At 38.2% G+C, this 21,859-nt stretch overlaps 1 protein-coding gene and 1 pseudogene across 3 annotated transcripts in view; both read right to left on the bottom strand.

Moving 5' to 3' along the window:
* Nucleotides 1-21,859, bottom strand: part of ATP7A (ATPase copper transporting alpha) — a 175,711-nt gene that overhangs the window by 123,402 nt on the left and 30,450 nt on the right. Inside the window, exon 1 of one of the 3 annotated variants that reach the window (XM_030934231.1) lies at nt 13,659-13,695. The exons of the other annotated variants lie outside the window; for them this stretch is intronic. The gene's annotated coding sequence lies outside the window, so the exon portion shown is untranslated. Of the gene's footprint in view, nt 1-13,658; nt 13,696-21,859 lie in introns of those variants that run through there. 3 annotated transcript variants of the gene reach the window in all.
* LOC104673732 overlaps nt 1-21,859 on the bottom strand; it is a 56,751-nt pseudogene that overhangs the window by 27,271 nt on the left and 7,621 nt on the right.

The following is a 21,859-nucleotide window of genomic DNA, read 5'->3' as shown; positions in this document are numbered from 1 at the left end:
CACACATACCATACTGAGGAATGACAAAACTGTCCACAAAACTAAGTCACTCTCACTGGCAGACTTGAGCCTGTTCAGCCAGATAACAAGTGAGATAGCAGGGTAGAAAAGAGCCACTTGGGACCGGGCACAGGAGGATCACTTGAGGACTGGCGTTCAAGATCAGCCTGGGCAACATAGAAAGGTCCCGTCTTTAAATAAACTTTTCAAAAAAAATTAGCTGAGCATGGTAGTGCACCTGTAGTCCCAACTACTCCAGAGGCAGAAGGATCACCTGAGCCCGGGAGTTCGAGGTTACGGTGAGCTATGATCATGTCACTGCACTCCAGCCTGAGCTATAGAGATCCTGTCTCTAAAAAAATTTTAAATTAAAAATATCACTTGGCCTATCATCCCAACAGATGCTAAAGTCTAACAGTTGGGAGTTCTTTATAGGCATCTGAAAAGATGATCAGTTCATATACTATGTTACTTTATTTCAAACATATGCAGAAAAAGAGGGGTAAACAATTACACACTTTCTTCTGTGTACACTTTTTTCTTGTTTATAGCATACGATCTAATTTACAAACTTTTTGATTTGACATATAATGTAGCTGTGAAAAGATGTTCAACTAAACTAGTTAAAAGCACAAATTTGAGAAATTTAAATACAAACTAAAACAATGACATCGTGTTTTTTTCTTATGATGTTGGCAAAAATTTAGAAGACTTACGTATCTATCTATTAAGGATGGTCAAGGGTATAGAAAAATATTTTATCTTACTGTTAATGAAGTGTAAATCACTATGGCCTTTTTTGAAAGGCAATTTTGCAATTTTGCAATACTCATCAACATATGACGTGTACATAACTTGACTCCGCAATTTTACTTAAAAGAATCTAGCTACAAAAATACTTACACAGATGTATAAATTTACAGGTGTAACCATACCTAAAATAGTTAAAATTTGGAGACTCTCTAAATGCCTATCAATTAGGAAATAGATAAATAAATTATGGTGCATTCATACTATAGAATACTATACAGCAGTTAAGAACAGCAAGCTAAATCTGCATATACTGACATGGAAGCATATCTGTGACTGGTAAAGGGTCTACAAGAATACAAGCTATTAATAGTGATTACCCTTTGAGGGAGTGACTCTCTTTTTACTTTATGTAATTCTATATTACGTCAGTTTCATTAAAACAAGCATGTATTATTTATTTTTTAAATTTCTTATTTTTTGCATGTATTACTTTACTATTCAGGAAAATAATAAAGAAAATGCAGAAATTAGCCAAACATTTTCTTTGCCTGAATTGGATGCATTTATTGTCTTCTATAGCTTTGGACATTTGTAGATAGCTTTTTCCCAAACCCAAGAGTAAGCAGGTCATATATAGTTCCTGTTTAAAAGCAGAAATGGGCAAAGGTTAAAGATAACAAACAGGAAACTGCAATTAAGGAAGTGAAGAAAACAACAGTAAGAGAAGGCTGATAGAAAACATACCAAAAAAGGAATTCTTTTAGTGCTGGGCACTAAAATAATTAGCAGAATGTGATTCTTTAATTTTCAAACTTGTAAGATTATTTAATCTCAAATTTGTAAGAGAATCAAAAAGAAAAAGAGTTTTCTTCAATCACAAAAGGATAATTTTTAAAAAGCAGCACCAACAAGTCTCACTACAATTAGTTTAAAAGCTTAGAAGGCAGTGCACAGTGACTCATGCCTATAATCCCAGCACTTGGGGAGGCCCCAAGGCAGGTGGATCACCTGAGGTCAGGAGTTCGAGACCAGCCTGGCCGTGGTGAAACCCCATTGCTACTAAAAATACACAAAGTTGCTGGGTATGGTGGTGCTTGCCTGTAATCCCAGCTACTCGGGAGACTGAGGCATAAGAATCGAGAATCGCTTGAAACTGGGAGGCGGTGTTTGCAGTGAGCTAAGATCATGCCACTGCTCTCCAGCCTGGGTGACAGAGCAAGACTGTGTCTCAAAAAATAAATAATAAACAAAAAACAAAAGCCTAGAAAAATCCATTTGTGAAAAGAAAATAATATTCTCAGAGAAAGAGGGCTGGATGTGGTGGCTCATACCTGTAATCCCAACACTTTGGGAGGCTAATGTGAGACAACTGCTTGAGCACAGGTGTTCAAGACCAGCGTGGCCAACAAAATGAGACCCCCGTCTCTACAATAAAATAACAAAAATTAGCCAGGCATGGTGGCACGTGACTGTGGTCCCAGCTACACAGGAGGTTGAGAAAGGAGGATCACTTGGGACCAGGTCAAGGCTGCAGTGAGCCATGCTCACCCCACTGCACTCCAGCCTGGGTAACAGAGCGAGACACTGTCCCCCCCAACCCCCAACCCCCACAAAAAAAAAAGGAGTTCCTAAACTGGTTGAGGAAAACAGCATGTTCTGTTCTGACTTTGGGGATAGATTTGGGACAAAGGAATTTGGTAACATTTGAATTAAATCTTCTACTCCAAAACTAGTAATACAGAAAATTTATCAAATTAGGAACAAGACATGGGTAAGTTACATTAAAACCCCATGGATGAGCAATTACAGAAGTTAGTATGTTAAATGAAGATTTTGATATTAGAAGATAATATGATGACTTGGAGTTGAGAAAATATTCTTTTTTAGACTCATTTCAATAACAAATACCAATCAATCTGCATTGGGCAAAATAACTTTAGAGGTCAGACTGCCTGGATAACTAAGACATCATGGTCATCTCGATCTGCCTAAAAATAGTAAACCTGCGAGAATGTCTTTCTTTTTCTGAGAAAAACCTACCAAAAGGCTCAAAGATCTGAATCTCTACCCTGGCATACCATTTCCATTTGGGGCCTATGAGTTAACATTGTTCCCATAGAAATACATTCTGTTAGTGTGATATACTTAATTAATAAGCAAAGGAATGCAGTAATTTTATTCTTATATTCTCATAAGCTTTACATTGTCTAATAATTTAAAGATATTTTCTATTTGGATTTTATAGCATGTGATGTTAGTTCTCAGATCCACAATCAACAGAGCTTTTAAGTCAACTGGGAAAAAAATCGAAAAGAATTCACTCACGAATTATACTCTAAAGATAAAAATGAAAACTTTATTATTCCCAGTGCATTTTAAAGCCTCTGTAATGCCCATCTTCCCTATTTTTTCTTCTTTACACACATGGGATCATACTATATGTACTATTTTGCACCTTGCATTTTCCATTTAACATATCTTTTACATCTTGTATCAAGACATATAGACCTCCTGCAAGGTGCACTGACTCATGCCTGTAATCGCGGCACATTGAGAGGCCAAGGATCACTTGAGGCCAGGAGTTCAAGACCAGCCTGGGCAATACAGTGAGCTCTCATCTCTAATTATTAAAAAGAAAAAAAAATTTTAAGGACATACAGACCTCCACGATAAAAAATAAAACTGAATTATCCCCAAAGAAAATAGATAGACCTACCATTTTACAAAATGGTTGTAATATTCCATTGTGTGGATATGCTATATTTTATTTAATTAGTTCCTTTTTGATTAACATTTAGGTTGTTTTCAGTTCTGTGCTATTATAAACCCTGCTTCAATGAATATCCTTGTATATACATCTTCATGAGCATATCTTTTAGATAAAATTCCTGGAAGTGTAATTGCTAGGACAAAGGGCATGTACATTCTAAACTTTGATAAATAGTTCTAAACTGCCCTCCAGAAAAACTGTATCAATTTATACACCCATTAACGACATATATAAATAGTACTTATTTATTTTTTATTTTTCCACATGTTCTAAGTATAAATAGTACTTCTTAAGGCTTGTGATACATACTGTAAATCACCCTCTGGAAAGATATCATTTCACACTTACACTAGCAGTATAGGAGAGTGTCTAGCCACACTTTTATCAGGTACTATGAAAATTCTTTTTAAGCTTTGTCAATCTGTTATGTGAAAAATGATCATCTGTTTTCTATCTCCAATAACTTTGTGAGATTTTTTTGACCATTTGTATTCTTCATTTGTGAACTGCCTGTTTACTTCCATCGTGCATTTTTCTTTTGTTTACCTTTCTTGTTACAGATAGGTAAGAGATCTTTGCATATTAAAGATATTCATCATTTACCTGTCATATATTGTTAGTCTTTTTTAAGTTTCTTGTTTATCTTTTATCTGTTTGTGGAGTTTTTAAATTTTTAAGTACCATGCCTTTGGTGTGACGGCTTTGGAAGGCCTTTCTTACCTCAATTTATATTCTCTTCTAGTACCTTTTGTACTTTACATTTAAATCCTTAACTCATCTAGAATTTATTTCAGTTTAAGTATATAACATAAGAAACTAACATTTTTTTCTTCAAAATCATTAACTGATTGTCCCAATGCCATTTGTTAAGTAAGCCACTCTTTCCTCATCTACCTGAAAAGCTACCACTATTAAATATACAGTACACTAAATTTTTATTTAGGGGTCTCTTTCGAGATGTTTTCTTCCCTTGATCTGTTATTCTATTTTGGTGCCAGTACTTTTGGTTGGGTGGGGGGGGGGGGTGAAGACATTCTTTAAAATTTTATTTATTGGAGTAAAAACACTTACCATGAGAGTTACCCTCTTAACACATCTTTAAGTGTACAATATATTAGGTACAATGTTAACTTTTAAAACTGTTGTACATTTTAATGCATTTTTTTGTCTAATAAGGCACATCCCCCTTGTCATCCTTCTTTTTCAGAATTTATCTGTGTGTTTTCAAATATTTACTCTTTCATATGAACCTTAACATCATTGTGTCAGATCCTCCCTCCATCAAAATCTCTTAAATTTACAGACTAACTTAAATAGTTAACCTCTTTTTACAATATTGAATCTTACTACACATCTCTTAAGTTTATTCTTTAGTATTTTTGGGGTCCCCCCCAAAAAACAAACAAAAAAAAAACTAAAGAAATAAACTTCATAAGAAGATATACATGAATAAGAGCTTTTTTCATTGTATTTTCTAGATTATTATTGTTGGTGTATATGTGATATAATTGTGTAACTGCATAATTTTGATATATTTAACTGCCAACTTATTAAACTCTCTAATACCTCTCTATATTAACTCAACCTTAGTAAACTCTGTAATTAGAGTGGATGTTTCACAAAAACAAATATATCATCTAACACACATGAATTTTCTACAGAATGTATAAATTAACGTAAATTTACATCTGTTTATTTTACAGTTCCTCTGAGAGGGGAACTGTTAAGTCAGAGCATTTTACTGTTAACCTTATACCTTTTTGCACCTTGTGTCTTCTCATTACTATGAGCATATGTACTACTTTGATAATAAAAAATAAGTTTTAAAAAAGTGCCAACCGGGCACGGTGGCTCACGCCTGTAATCCCAGCACTCTGGAAGACTGAGGCGGGCGGATCACGAGGTCAGGAGATTGAGACCATCCTGGCTAACACGGTGAAATCCCGTCTCCAGTAAAAAATACAAAAAATTAGCCAGGCACGGTGGCGGGCGCCTATAGTCCCAGCTACTCAGGAGGCTGAGGCAGGAGAATGGCATGAACCTGGGAGGCGGAGCTTCCAGTGAGCCGAGATCGCGCCACTGCACTCCAGCCTGGGCCACAGAGGGAGACTCTCAAAAAAAAAAAAAAAAAAACTGCCACTCTCTGACCTCGCCATACTGCTTTCAGGAATAAATGGAGGGATAATGGAGAGATACTCAAAGATAATAATATAGCAATATTCATCAGAGCAAAAATAAGTGGATACATGTAATTTTTTTTTTTTTGAGACAGTGTCTTGCTCTGTCACCCGGGCTGGAGTGCAGTGGTGCAATCTCAGTTCACTGCAACTTCCGCCTCCCAAGTTCAAGCAATTCACATGCGTGGGCAACAAAATGAGACCCCCGTCTCTACAATAAAATAACAAAAATTAGCCGGGCATGTTGGCACGTGACTGTGGTCCCAGCTACACAGGAGGTTGAGAAAGGAGGATCACTTGGGACCAGGTCAAGGCTGCAGTGAGCCATGCTCACCCCACTGCACTCCAGCCTGGGTAACAGAGCGAGACACTGTCCCCCCCAACCCCCAACCCCCACAAAAAAAAAAGGAGTTCCTAAACTGGTTGAGGAAAACAGCATGTTCTGTTCTGACTTTGGGGATAGATTTGGGACAAAGGAATTTGGTAACATTTGAATTAAATCTTCTACTCCAAAACTAGTAATACAGAAAATTTATCAAATTAGGAACAAGACATGGGTAAGTTACATTAAAACCCCATGGATGAGCAATTACAGAAGTTAGTATGTTAAATGAAGATTTTGATATTAGAAGATAATATGATGACTTGGAGTTGAGAAAATATTCTTTTTTAGACTCATTTCAATAACAAATACCAATCAATCTGCATTGGGCAAAATAACTTTAGAGGTCAGACTGCCTGGATAACTAAGACATCATGGTCATCTCGATCTGCCTAAAAATAGTAAACCTGCGAGAATGTCTTTCTTTTTCTGAGAAAAACCTACCAAAAGGCTCAAAGATCTGAATCTCTACCCTGGCATACCATTTCCATTTGGGGCCTATGAGTTAACATTGTTCCCATAGAAATACATTCTGTTAGTGTGATATACTTAATTAATAAGCAAAGGAATGCAGTAATTTTATTCTTATATTCTCATAAGCTTTACATTGTCTAATAATTTAAAGATATTTTCTATTTGGATTTTATAGCATGTGATGTTAGTTCTCAGATCCACAATCAACAGAGCTTTTAAGTCAACTGGGAAAAAAATCGAAAAGAATTCACTCACGAATTATACTCTAAAGATAAAAATGAAAACTTTATTATTCCCAGTGCATTTTAAAGCCTCTGTAATGCCCATCTTCCCTATTTTTTCTTCTTTACACACATGGGATCATACTATATGTACTATTTTGCACCTTGCATTTTCCATTTAACATATCTTTTACATCTTGTATCAAGACATATAGACCTCCTGCAAGGTGCACTGACTCATGCCTGTAATCGCGGCACGTTGAGAGGCCAAGGATCACTTGAGGCCAGGAGTTCAAGACCAGCCTGGGCAATACAGTGAGCTCTCATCTCTAATTATTAAAAAGAAAAAAAAATTTTAAGGACATACAGACCTCCACAATAAAAAATAAAACTGAATTATCCCCAAAGAAAATAGATAGACCTACCATTTTACAAAATGGTTGTAATATTCCATTGTGTGGATATGCTATATTTTATTTAATTAGTTCCTTTTTGATTAACATTTAGGTTGTTTTCAGTTCTGTGCTTTTATAAACCCTGCTTCAATGAATATCCTTGTATATACATCTTCATTAGCATATCTTTTAGATAAAATTCCTGGAAGTGTAATTGCTAGGACAAAGGGCATGTACATTCTAAACTTTGATAAATAGTTCTAAACTGCCCTCCAGAAAAACTGTATCAATTTATACACCCACTAACGACATATATAAATAGTACTTATTTATTTTTTATTTTTCCACATGTTCTAAGTATAAATAGTACTTCTTAAGGCTTGTGATACATACTGTAAATCACCCTCTGGAAAGATATCATTTCACACTTACACTAGCAGTATAGGAGAGTGTCTAGCCACACTTTTATCAGGTACTATGAAAATTCTTTTTAAGCTTTGTCAATCTGTTATGTGAAAAATGATCATCTGTTTTCTATCTCCAATAACTTTGTGAGATTTTTTTGACCATTTGTATTCTTCATTTGTGAACTGCCTGTTTACTTCCATCGTGCATTTTTCTTTTGTTTACCTTTCTTGTTACAGATAGGTAAGAGATCTTTGCATATTAAAGATATTCATCATTTACCTGTCATATATTGTTAGTCTTTTTTAAGTTTCTTGTTTATCTTTTATCTGTTTGTGGAGTTTTTAAATTTTTAAGTACCATGCCTTTGGTGTGACGGCTTTGGAAGGCCTTTCTTACCTCAATTTATATTCTCTTCTAGTACCTTTTGTACTTTACATTTAAATCCTTAACTCATCTAGAATTTATTTCAGTTTAAGTATATAACATAAGAAACTAACATTTTTTTCTTCAAAATCATTAACTGATTGTCCCAATGCCATTTGTTAAGTAAGCCACTCTTTCCTCATCTACCTGAAAAGCTACCACTATTAAATATACAGTACACTAAATTTTTATTTAGGGGTCTCTTTCGGGACGTTTTCTTCCCTTGATCTGTTATTCTATTTTGGTGCCAGTACTTTTGGTTGGGTGGGGGGGGGGGATGAAGACATTCTTTAAAATTTTATTTATTGGAGTAAAAACACTTACCATGAGAGTTACCCTCTTAACACATCTTTAAGTGTACAATATATTAGGTACAATGTTAACTTTTAAAACTGTTGTACATTTTAATGCATTTTTTGTCTAATAAGGCACATCCCCCTTGTCATCCTTCTTTTTCAGAATTTGTCTGTGTGTTTTCAAATATTTACTCTTTCATATGAACCTTAACATCATTGTGTCAGATCCTCCCTCCATCAAAATCTCTTAAATTTATAGACTAACTTAAATAGTTAACCTCTTTTTACAATATTGAATCTTACTACACATCTCTTAAGTTTATTCTTTAGTATTTTTGGGGTCCCCCCCAAAAAAACAAAAAAAAATAAAGAAATAAACTTCATAAGAAGATATATATGAATAAGAGCTTTTTTCATTATATTTTCTAGATTATTATTGTTGGTGTATATGTGATATAATTGTGTAACTGCATAATTTTGATATATTTAACTGCCAACTTATTAAACTCTCTAATACCTCTCTATATTAACTCAACCTTAGTAAACTCTGTAATTAGAGTGGATGTTTCACAAAAACAAATATATCATCTAACACACATGAATTTTCTACAGAATGTATAAATTAACGTAAATTTACATCTGTTTATTTTACAGTTCCTCTGAGAGGGGAACTGTTAAGTCAGAGCATTTTACTGTTAACCTTATACCTTTTTGCACCTTGTGTCTTCTCATTACTATGAGCATATGTACTACTTTGATAATAAAAAATAAGTTTTAAAAAAGTGCCAACCGGGCACGGTGGCTCACGCCTGTAATTCCAGCACTTTGGAAGACTGAGGCGGGCGGATCACGAGGTCAGGAGATTGAGACCATCCTGGCTAACACGGTGAAATCCCGTCTCCAGTAAAAAATACAAAAAATTAGCCAGGCATGGTGGCGGGCGCCTATAGTCCCAGCTACTCAGGAGGCTGAGGCAGGAGAATGGCATGAACCTGGGAGGCGGAGCTTCCAGTGAGCCGAGATTGCGCCACTGCACTCCAGCCTGGGCCACAGAGGGAGACTCTCAAAAAAAATAAAATAAAATAAAAGTGCCACTCTCTGACCTCGCCATACTGCTTTCAGGAATAAATGGAGGGATAATGGAGAGATACTCAAAGATAATAATATAGGAATATTCATCAGAGCAAAAATAAGTGGATACATGCAATTTTTTTTTTTTTTTGAGACAGTGTCTTGCTCTGTCACCCAGGCTGGAGTGCAGTGGTGCAATCTCAGTTCACTGCAACTTCCGCCTCCCAAGATCAAGCAATTCACATGCCTCAGCCTACTGAGTAGCTGGGATTACAAGCGCACACCACCACACCTGGCTAATTCTGTGTAGTTTTAGTAGAGACGGGGTTTTGCCATGTTGGCCAGGCTGGTCTCAAACTCCTGTACTCAAGTGGTCCACTTGTCTCGGCCTCCTAAAGTGCTAGGATTACAGGTGTGAGCCACCACACCCAGCCAAAAGAAGTTGATATAAGTTAAAAGACTAATAAAATGGGAATTGGTAAAATAAATAATATTCCAAATATTCAGTAGAATACACAACTATTATATTTAAATTTTCTGAATGCAAAGACAATCAATAATATATTGAATATTAAAATGAGTTTTTTTGGGTTGTTTTTAAAAGGAGACAGGGACAGACACACATGTATATACCTACATAGCAAAATTTGTAAGAGTAAATTAACAGTTACCTTAGGAGTAATAATTCTGGTAGTACTCTTATAATCTCTGCTGTGCATTGTGAAGTTTTCTACAATAAACATGCCTTAATTATTTACAGGAATAATCAAGGTAACAACCCTTGTAAGTGTTAAACCCATAAATTCTAGGAATTAAGTGGTTCAGCTCACTACCCATGTTTATTCCTCAAACAAGTTCAAATCCCACTTTAGTTAGCCCAGTCCTCTAAGAATCCCAAGAAATGTCTAGTTCTAGCAGGCTGTTTCACAAGGGTGGTATGGCATCTGAGGGTTATGAAGAGATTTAAGTTTGTCAGGAAAAAAAAGGAACTAGAACTGAATGAGGCGTTTTTAAAATGTATGTTAATATCTTGTTCCCTATTACACTTGAAATTTCAGGATACTTATAAAAAGAAAGCATTTACCTTCCATCCCAGGCTGCCTGAACCGCAAGATAAATGCTTTTCTGTAACAGAGTCTGAGAAACTTAAGTAGGTGTTATGCTCACGAAATTTATCATTAACTTGCACACCAGTCTACTGAAAGCTCAAGCAGTGGAAAAAGTTTATCTGGTATAACCAGCAAATTCCAGTGAAGTAAGAAGTTTACGATAAATAAATGTGTGTATGTATATCCATACCCATATTTTTAAACTAAAAAACACACTTCTATGACTTTTCATATGACATATTAGTTAATAAATCATCATTTATTTTCTTTAATGAAACTGTATTATATATGCTACCAAGCTGACAATATAGATTTTGGGGGAGGGTGATAATTAGTACACCAGACCAAATATTAACACTGACAACATGCCCATCAATTTGCTGACAGTTGGCGAGACAGAGAGAGGGGTAGTGGGGTGTGTGTGTGTGTGTGTGTGTGTGTGTATATGTGTGTGTGTGAGAGAGAGAGAGAGAACCATCCCATGACGTTCAAAATTCCCTCATGCCATGCCTTTACTTTATAACCAATACTTCCCTTACCCCCAAACCCTGGCATCCACTGTTTTCCTCCCTATAGTTTTGCTTTTTCAGATTTTCATATAAATGGAATGATTATTCATATAAGTGGATAAATGAAATCATACATAGCCTTTTGTATCTGGTCTCTTTCACTTAGCAAAATGCATTTTAAGATTAATCTATGTTATTGCATGAATCAAGGAGTGTATTCCATGGTATAAACATACATCAATCTATTCATCTTTTTCTCCAGTTGAAAGAATTGGGTTGTTTCCAATTTTTGGTGACTAATGCTGAACAATGCTAGTATAAACATTCATACACAGGTTTTTGTGTAAACACAGGTTTTCACTTCTCTTGGAGAGATATCTGGAAGTAGGATTGCTGAGTCATATTGCAGATACAGGTTTAATTTCATAAGAAACTGCTGGCAAACTGTTTTCTAAAGTGGCTGTATCATTTTGTATTCCCATCAGCAACGTATAAAAGCTCCAGTTGCTCTGCACACCTGCCAACAATTGGGATTGCCAATTTTGTTTTTTCTAGACCTTCTAAAAATAAGTGTACAGTGGTATCTCACTTTAACTTTATTTACAGATGATGTTTAGGATCACAACAAAATTGAGCAGAAAGTACAGAGATTTCTCAAATACCTCCCACCACCATATACGTACAACCTCCCTCGTTAGCAACGTCACATAAGAGAGTGGTACGTTTGTTATAATTGTCATTTTGGTTTTAATTTTCATCTGCCTAATCTGCATTTCCTTTATTTGCTATTTTCATATCTTCTAGGTGAAGTCTCTATTCACATCTTTTGCCCATTTTGTTATTTGGTTGTTTCCTCATTGTTTTTTTTGTTTTTGTTTTTTTTTTTTTTGAGACGGAGTCTCGCTCTGTCGCCCGGGCTGGAGTGCAGTGGCCGGATCTCAGCTCACTGCAACCTCCGCCTCCCGGGTTTACGCCATTCTCCTGCCTCAGCCTCCCGAGTAGCTGGGACTACAGGCGCCCGCCACCTCGCCCAGCTAGTTTTTTGTATTTTTTAGTAGAGACAGGGTTTCACCGTGTTAGCCAGGATGGTCTCGATCTCCTGACCTCGTGATCCGCCCGTCTCGGCCTCCCAAAGTGCTGGGATTACAGGCTTGAGCCACCGCGCCCGGCCTCCTCACTGTTACATTTGGAGGGTTTTAAAAGTTTATTATGGATACAAATCTTTGTCAAAAATGTGATTTGCAGCTGGGCACAGTGGCACATACCTGTAGTCCCAGATATTCAGGAGGCTGAGGTAGGAGGATGACTTGAGGCCAGGAGTTCAAGTCCAGCCTGAAGAACACAGACTGCATCTCTTAAACAAAAATTTGACTTAAAATATCTTCTCCTAGTTTATGGCTTGTCTTTTCATTTTCTTTTACAGAGCAAAAGCTTTCATTTTAATTAAGTCCAGTATATCCATTTTTTCATTTATGGATTATGCTTTTGGGATAATACAGATTTCTAATCACATTTCTTTTAAAGTCTTTCTTTGTACAAACAGAGTAACATTTCTCCTAACTAGCAGCCTCAGTCACAAAGAATAATAAGCAAAAACTGCCACCAGTGTTGTTTAATGGGTACAGAGTTTCAGTTTGGGAAGATGAAGAAAGTTCTGGAGGTGGACGGTAGGGATGGTTGCACGACAATGTGGCTATACTTAATGTCATAGAACCGGTATAGTTAAATATGGTTTAAATGGTAAATTTTATGGTATGTGTATTTTACCGTAAGGTTTTAAAACTTGGCACTGAGCAATAAAAATATGTCAGGGAAGTCTATACTCTAAGTTCATGCACACTATTTGTCAGAAGAATATTTCAGGCACTGATAAACAAGGCAATGGAGCCAAAACTTCACTTTGGATTCATGAATGATGAATGAGGGGTCCATTTCCAAGATAAGAGATGGCTGGTCAAAAGGCATCATGCCTAGCACTTTGTAGAGAGGTTGTCTCATTTAGTCCTCATACTTATCCTATGAGGAAGATACTATATTAGCTTCTTTCACAATTAAGGGAACTAAGGCTTGGAGGGCAAGGTTGCCTGTTCAAAGTTATATTAATACTTGGATCAGTTAAATCAAGAAGTGAAAATTAGCAGAAGCCACCAGACAATCTGACCCAAGAACTCTCACTCTGCACCACTGCTCTACACTATCTCCAAGTCTGTAAAATAAAACTGCCTTCACTCAGCTTTTGTTGTGAGAAATTTAGAAGTCTTAGAAAACTAAAAATTAATTAACAAACATTCCTTGGGGACTGTTAAAATGTAATTTCACTAGACTGGTTTCCCACAGTACATTCAACAAAGATAAGTTACATGTTATCATTTACTCTGAAGTGGAGTGGGTAATAGCTGTACATCTTAAATCAAACAGCCTGGTGTCAAATCCTGGCTCTGGCTCTGTGCTAAAGAATCTTATGCATCTTAGTTCATATGAACAAAATTGCTAATTTGGGGTGATAAAACCATACAACCCTAGAAGCTTCTTTACTCAAAATGTGTTGTTTATGTCCTATCTTGAAGCCTCCAAAATATAGGTAAGCTTCACTGTTACTGTGAAGACCCAGTAATGCTTAGAATATTTTATATCTCTATAAAAGTTGGCATTTTTTATAAAAAGAATTACCTTGCACAAATCACTTCATCGATAAAATGGTTAAGTATTTAACAGCAGTGGTTCTGGAATCAGGCTACCTCTGTTCAAATCCTGCTCTGCCACTTGCTAAATTTAAAGCCTTGGGCCTGTCACTTGTCTCCTGAAGCTTTAGTTTTCCATGACTGAAAAAGAAAAGAATTGTTATAGCATTGCTATGAGCATAAAATCAAACATTCTATATAAATTGCTTAGTATAGTCCTTCATACACACTCAGACACCAGTGCACATGAACTATTCCTGCTTTTTATTAGTAATATTAAAATGTGTGGGGGTAGCATTATAAATCAAATCATAGAAAGGGCATTTTGCAAATCTGCAGAGACAGCAATACTCTAAGTAATTAATTCTTAAAGAACTCAGCCAAGCCTGGTGGCTCACTCCTGTAATTCTGCATTTGGGAGGCCAACGCAGGTGGATTGCTCAAGCGCAGTAGTTCAAGACCAGCCTGGGCAACATGGTAAAACGCCATCTCTACAAAAGACACACACACACACACAAAAACCAGGTGTGGTGGTGCACACCTGTAGTCCCAGTTACTCTAGGGGCTGATGTGAGATCACACCATTGCACTCCAGTCTGTGTGACAGAGTAAGGCTATTTAAAAAAAAAAAAAAAAGAACTATAACTTATCTCACTTGGTGCTCATAAACATTGACCACCCCAACTAAAGCTACCCTCTGCAAGTCCCTCTGTATCACGATCCTTGTTTCATATGTTATCAGACAGGTTGAACATTCCTAATTTGAAAATCCAAAACCTTAAATGCTCCAAAATCTGAAACTTTTAGAGTGACAAAATGATACCACGAGTTGAGAAATTCCACCCCTGACCTCATGTGATGGGTTGCAATCAAAATGCAGGCACACGGGGTGGAGGGGGGGGGCGTGGAGCAAGATGGCCGAATAGGAACAGCTCCAGTCTCCAACTCCCAGCGCGAGCGACACAGAAGACTGGTGATTTCTGCATTTTCAACTGAGGTGCTGGGGTCATCTCACTGGGGAGTGCCGGACAACCGGTGCTGGTCAGCTGCTGCAGCCCGACCAGCAAGAGCTGAAGCAGGGCGAGGCATTGCCTCACCTGGGAAGCGCAAGGGGGAAGGGAATCCCTTTTCCTAGCCAGGGGAACTGAGACACACAACGCCTGGAAAATCGGGTAACTCCCACCCCAATACCTCGCTTTAAGCAAATGGGCACAACAGGAGAATATATCCCACACCTGGCCGGGAGGGTCCCAAGCCCACGGAGCCTCCCTCATTGCTAACACAGCAGTGTGCAGCGATCTAAGCCTGAGGCAGCAGCGAGGCTGGGGGAGGGGCGCCCGCCATTGCTGAGGCTTAAGTAGGTAAACAAAGCCGCTGGGAAGCTCGAACTGGGTGGAGCTCACAGCAGCTCATGGAAACCTGCCTGTCTCTGTAGACTCCACCTCTGGGGACAGGGCACACCTAAAAAACAACAGGGGAACCAGCAGAGGCCTGTGCAGACGCGAACGACTCTGTCTGACAGCTTTGAAGAGAGCAGTGGATCTCCCAACACGGAGGTTGAGATCTGAGAAGGGAAAGACTGCCTGCTCAAGTGGGTCCCAGACCCCTGAGTAGCCTAACTGGGAGACATCCCCCACTAGGGGCAGTCTGACACCCCACACCTCACAGGGTGGAGTACACCCCTGAGAGAAGCTTCCAAAGTAAGAATCAGACAGGTACACTCGCTGTTCAGCAATATTCTATCTTCTGCAACCTCTACTGCTGATACCCAGGCAAACAGGGTCTGGAGTGGACCTCAAGCAATCTCCAACAGACCTATAGCTGAGGGTCCTGACTGTCAGAAGGAAAACTATCAAACAGGAAGGACACCTATACCAAAACCCCATCAGTACGTCACCATCATCAAAGACCAGAGACAGATAAAACCACAAAGATGGGGAAAAAGCAGGGCAGAAAAGCTGGAAATTCAAAAAATAAGAGCGCATCTCCCCCTGCAAAGGAGTGCAGCCCATCGCCAGCAACGGATCAAAGCTGGTCAGAGAATGACCTTCATGAGATGAGAGAAGAAGGCTTCAGTCCATCAAACTTCTCAGAGCTAAAGGAGGAATTACGTACCCAGCGCAAAGAAACTAAAAATCTTGAAAAAAGAGTGAAAGAATTGACAGCTAGACTAATTAATGCACAGAAGGTCATAAACGAAATGACAGAGGTGAAAACCATGACACCAGAAATACGGGACAAATGCACAAGCTTCAGTAACTGACTCGATCAACTGGAAGAAAGAGTATCAGCGATTGAGGATCAAATGAATGAAATGAAGCGAGAAGAGAAACCAAAAGAAAAAAGAAGAAAAAGAAATGAACAAAGCCTGCAAGAAGTATGGGATTATGTAAAAAGACCAAATCTACGTCTGATTGGGGTGCCTGAAAGTGAGGGGGAAAATGGAACCAAGTGGGAAAACACTCTTCAGGATATCATCCAGGAGAACTTCCCCAACCTAGTAGGGCAGGCCAACATTCAAATTCAGGAAATACAGAGAATGCCACAAAGATACTCCTCCAGAAGAGCAACTCCAAGACACATAATTGCCAGATTCACCAAAGTTGAAATGAAGGAAAAAATCTTAAGGGCAGCCAGAGAGAAAGGTCGGGTTACCCACAAAGGGAAGCCCATCAGACTAACAGCAGATCTCTCGGCAGAAACTCTACAAGCTAGAAGAGAGTGGGGGCCAATATTCAACGTTCTTAAAGAAAAGAATTTTAAACCCAGAATTTCATATACAGCCAAACTAAGTTTCCTAAGTGAAAGAGAAATAAAATCCTTTACAGATAAGCAAATGCTTAGAGATTTTGTCACCACCAGGCCTGCCTTACAAGAGACCCTGAAGGAAGCCCTAAACATGGAAAGGAACAACCGGTACCAGCCATTGCAAAAATATGCCCAAATGTAAAGACCATCGAGCCTAGGAAGAAACTGCATCAACTGACGAGCAAAATAACCAGTTAATATCATAATGGCAGGATCAAGTTCACACATAACAATATTAACCTTAAATGTTAATGGACTAAATGCTCCAATTAAAAGACACAGACTGGCAAACCGGATAAACAGTCAAGACCCATCAGTCTGCTGTATTCAGGTGACCCATCTCACATGCAGAGACATACATAGGCTCAAAATAAAGGGATGGAGGAATATCTACCAAGCAAATGGAGAACAAAAAAAAGCAGGCGTTGCAATCCTAGTCTCTGATAAAACAGACTTTAAACCATCAAAGATCAAAAGAGACAAAGAAAGCCATTATATAATGGTAAAGGAATCCATTCAACAGGAAGAGCTAAGTATCCTAAATATATATGCACCCAATACAAGAGCACCCAGATTCATAAAGCAAGTCCTTAGAGACTTACAAAGAGACTTAGACTCCCATACAATAATAATGGGAGACTTCAACACTCCACTGTCAACATTAGACAGATCAACGAGACAGAAAGTTAATAAGGATATCCAGGAATTGAACTCACCTCTGCACGAAGCGGACCTAATAGACATCTATAGAACTCTCCACCCCAAATCAACAGAATATACATTCTTCGCAGCACCACATCGGACTTATTCCAAAATTGACCACATAATTGGAAGTAAAGCACTCCTCAGCAAATGTAAAAGAACAGAAATTATCACAAACTGTCTCTCAGACCACAGGGCAATCAAACTAGAACTCAGGACTAAGAAACTCAATGAAAACCGCTCAACTACATGGAAACTGAACAACCTGCTCCTGAATGACTACTGGGTACATAAAAAATGAAAGCAGAAAAAAAGATGTTCTTTGAAACCAATGAGAACAAAGATACAACATACCAGAATCTCTGGGACACATTTAAAGCAGTGTGTAGAGGGAAATTTATAGCACTAAATGCCCACAAGAGAAAGCAGGAAAGATCTAAAATTGACACTCTAACATCAAAATTAAAAGAACTAGAGAGGCAGGAGCAAACATATTCAAAAGCTATCAGAAGGCAAAAAATAACTAAGATCAGAGCAGAACTGAAGGAGATAGAGACACAAAAAACCCTCCAAAAAATCAATGAATCCAGGAGTTGGTATTTTGAAAAGATCAACAAAATTGATAGACCGCTAGCAAGGCTAATAAAGAAGAAGAGAGAGGAATCAAATAGACGCAATAAAAAATGATAAAGGGGATATCACCACCGACCCCACAGAAATACAAACTACCATCAGAGAATACTATAAACGCCTCTACGCAAATCAACTAGAAAATCTAGAAGAAATGGATCATTTCCTGGACACTTACACTCTCCCAAGACTAAACCAGGAAGAAGCTGAATCCCTGAATAGACCAATAGCAGGCTCTGAAATTGAGGCAACAATTAATAGCCTAACCACCAAAAAAAGTCCAGGACCAGATGGATTCACAGCTGAATTCTACCAGAGGTACAAGGAGGAGCGGGTACCATTCCTTCTGAAACTATTCCAATCAATAGAAAAAGAGGGAATCCTCCCTAACTCATTTTATGAGGCCAACATCATCCTGATACCAAAGCCTGACAGAGACACAACAAAAAAGAGAATTTTAGACCAATATTCCTGATGAACATCGATGCAAAAATCCTCAATAAAATACTGGCAAACCGGATTCAGCAGCACATCAAAAAGCTTATCCACCATGATCAAGTGGGCTTCATCCCTGGGATGCAAGGCTGGTTCAACATTCGCAAATCAATAAACGTAATCCAGCATATAAACAGAACCAAAGACAAGAACCACATGATCATCTCAATAGACGCAGAAAAGGCTTTTGACAAAATTCAACAGCCCTTCATGCTAAAAACGCTCAATATATTCGGTATTGATGGAACATACCTCAAAATAATAAGAGCTATTTATGACAAACCCACAGCCAATATCATACTGAATGGGCAAAAACTGGAAAAATTCCCTTTGAAAACTGGCACAAGACAGGGATGCCCTCTCTCACCACTCCTATTCAACATAGTGTTGGAAGTTCTGGCTAGGGCAATCAGGCAAGAGACAAAAATAAAGGGTATTCCGTTAGGAAAAGAAGAAGTTAAATTGTCCCTGTTTGCAGATGACATGATTGTATATTTAGAAAACCCCATCGTCTCAGCCCAAAATCTCCTTAAGCTGATAAGCAACTTCAGCAAAGTCTCAGGATACAAAATTAATGTGCAAAATTCACAAGCATTCTTATACACCAGTAGCAGACAAACAGAGCACCAAATCAGGAATGAACTTCCATTCACAATTGCTTCAAAGAGAATAAAATACCTAGGAATCCAGCTTACAAGGGATGTCAAGGACCTCTTCAAGGAGAACTACAAACCACTGCTCAGTGAAAGAAAAGAGGACACAAACAAATGGAAGAACATACCATGCTCATGGATAGGAAGAATCAATATCGTGAAAATGGCCATACTGCCCAAGGTTATCTATAGATTCAATGCCATCCCCATCAAGCTGCCAATGAGTTTCTTCACAGAATTGGAAAAAACGGCTTTAAAGTTCATATGGAACCAAAAAAGAGCCCGCATTGCCAAGACAATCCTAAATCAAAAGGACAAAGCTGGAGGCGTCACGCTACCTGACTTCAAACTATACTACAAGGCTACAGTAACCAAAACAGCATGGTACTGATACCAAACAGAGCTATAGACCAATGGAACAGAACAGAGTCCTCAGAAATAATACCACACATCTACAGCCATCTGATCTTTGACAAACCTGAGAGAAACAAGAAATGGGGAAAGGATTCCCTATTTAATAAATGGTGCTGGGAAAATTGGCTAGCCATAAGTAGAAAGCTGAAACTGGATCCTTTCCTTACTCCTTATACGAAGATTAATTCAAGATGGATTAGAGACTTAAATGTTAGACCTAATACCATAAAAACCCTAGAAGAAAATCTAGGTAGTACCATTCAGGACATAGGCATGGGCAAGGACTTCATGTCTAAAACACCAAAAGCAACGGCAGCAAAAGCCAAAATTGACAAATGGGATCTAATTAAACTAAAGAGCTTCTGCATAGCAAAAGAAACTACCATCAGAGTGAACAGGCAACCTACAGAATGGGAGAAAATTTTTGCAATCTACTCATCTGACAAAGGGCTAATAACCAGAACCTACAAAGAACTCAAACAAATATACAAGAAAAAAACAAACAACCACATCAAAAAGTAGGCAAAGGATATGAACAGACATTTCTCAAAAGAAGACATTCATACAGCCAACAGACACATGAAAAAACGCTCATCATCACTCGCCATCAGAGAAATGCAAATCAAAACCACAATGAGATACCATCTCACACCAGTTAGAACGGCAATCATTAAAAAATCAGGAAACAACAGGTACTGGAGAGGATGTGGAGAAATAGGAACACTTTTACACTGTTGGTGGGATTGTAAACTAGTTCACCCATTATGGAAAACAGTATGGCAATTCCTCAAGGATCTAGAACTAGATGTACCATATGACCCAGCCATCCCACTACTGGGTATATACCCAAAGGATTATAAATTATTCTACTACAAAGACACATGCACACGTATGTTTATTGCGGCACTATTCACAATAGCAAAGACTTGGAATCAACCCAAATGTCCATCTGTGACAGACTGGATTAAGAAAATGTGGCACATATACACCATGGAATACTATGCAGCCATAAAAAAGGATGAGTTTGCGTCCTTTGTAGGGACATGGATGCAGCTGGAAACCATCATTCTTAGCAAACTATCACAAGAAGGGAAAACCAAACACTCATAGGTGGGAACTGAACAATGAGATCACTTGGACTCAGGAAGGGGAACATCACACACTGGGGCCTATCATGGGGAGGGGGGAGGGAGGAGGTGGGAGGGATTGCATTGGGGAGTTATACATGACATAAATGATGAATTGATGGGTGCTGACAAGTTGATGGGTGCAGCACACCAACATGGCACAAGTATACATATGTAACAAACCTGCACGTTATGCACATGTATCCTAGAACTTAAAGTATAATAAAAATAAATAAATAAGTAAATAAATAAACCAAAATGCAGGCACACAACAGTTTATTCAGCATCCCTAAGGGGGAAAAAAAAAAAGGCCCTCCCAGCTCCCTTCAGCTGCAACGTACCTGCATGCATTCATAACAGAACAAGAAATCTTATCTGTCCAAAATACCAAAGAGAGACTTCTAAGAAAAATCCATTGTTAATGAGGCAGAAGACTCTAGAGGAAACTTTAGGTTTTTTTGGAGACAGGTTCTTGCTCTGTTGCCCAGGCTGGAGTACAGTGGTGTTATCATAGCTCACTGCAGCCTCAAATTTCTGGGCTCTATCAATCCTCCCACCTCAGCATCCCAAGTAGCTGGGACTACATGTGTGTGTCACCACGCCCTGCTAATTTTTTGTTAAATGTTTAGTGGAGACGAGGTGTTGCCCAGGCTGGTCTTGACCTCCTGAGCTCAAGCAATCCTCCTGCCTCGACACCCCAAAGTGCTGGGACTACAGACATGAGCCATCGCGCCTGGCCTAAAAGAGACATTTTAAAAAGTCATACAGCAGAATGCCTCCTCATCCCTAGAGGACCCACTTTCTGGTCCTTCAATTACTTCTAATGTTTCTTTTCACCTAAAAACGTAAAATATAGTATACAGTAATCTTTTAATCAAAACACAGTATCATAAGTAGAGACTGAAAACTTGCTGTTGTTTGTTGCTGTGGTTTAACAGCTAAGAAAGGAATTCTGGTGATGCTACTGTGCTGCTTAGCTACCCTGAACACCTTGTTTTTCACTGTATTAATGGTATGTCATGTTTTTTAATCGATTAAAATTTACAGGTATGTGAATAAGTGCAAGAAAATGATTGCTTACCAGTAGCATATAAATTCAGAGTCAGGAACAATGGTTAGGCGGATCACAGATTGTCCACATGGGTGGCTGAGATAGTGACACCTTTGCTTTCTAATGGTATATTGTACGCACTTTGTTTCATGCACAAAATTATTTAAAATATTAATAAAATTAACTTCAGGCTATGTGTACAAGTTATAGATGAAACATAAATGAATTTCATGTTTCAAGCTGAGTCCTATCCCCAAGATACCTCATTACATATATGCGAATATTCCAAACTCCAAAAATTCTGAAATCC

The sequence above is a fragment of the Rhinopithecus roxellana genome, chromosome 7 (genome assembly GCF_007565055.1).
Source record: "Rhinopithecus roxellana isolate Shanxi Qingling chromosome 7, ASM756505v1, whole genome shotgun sequence".
In the NCBI taxonomy this organism is placed as follows: domain Eukaryota; kingdom Metazoa; phylum Chordata; class Mammalia; order Primates; family Cercopithecidae; genus Rhinopithecus; species Rhinopithecus roxellana.
Note: the sequence above shows the minus strand (reverse complement) of the source record. Positions and strands in the feature narration are given on the sequence as shown.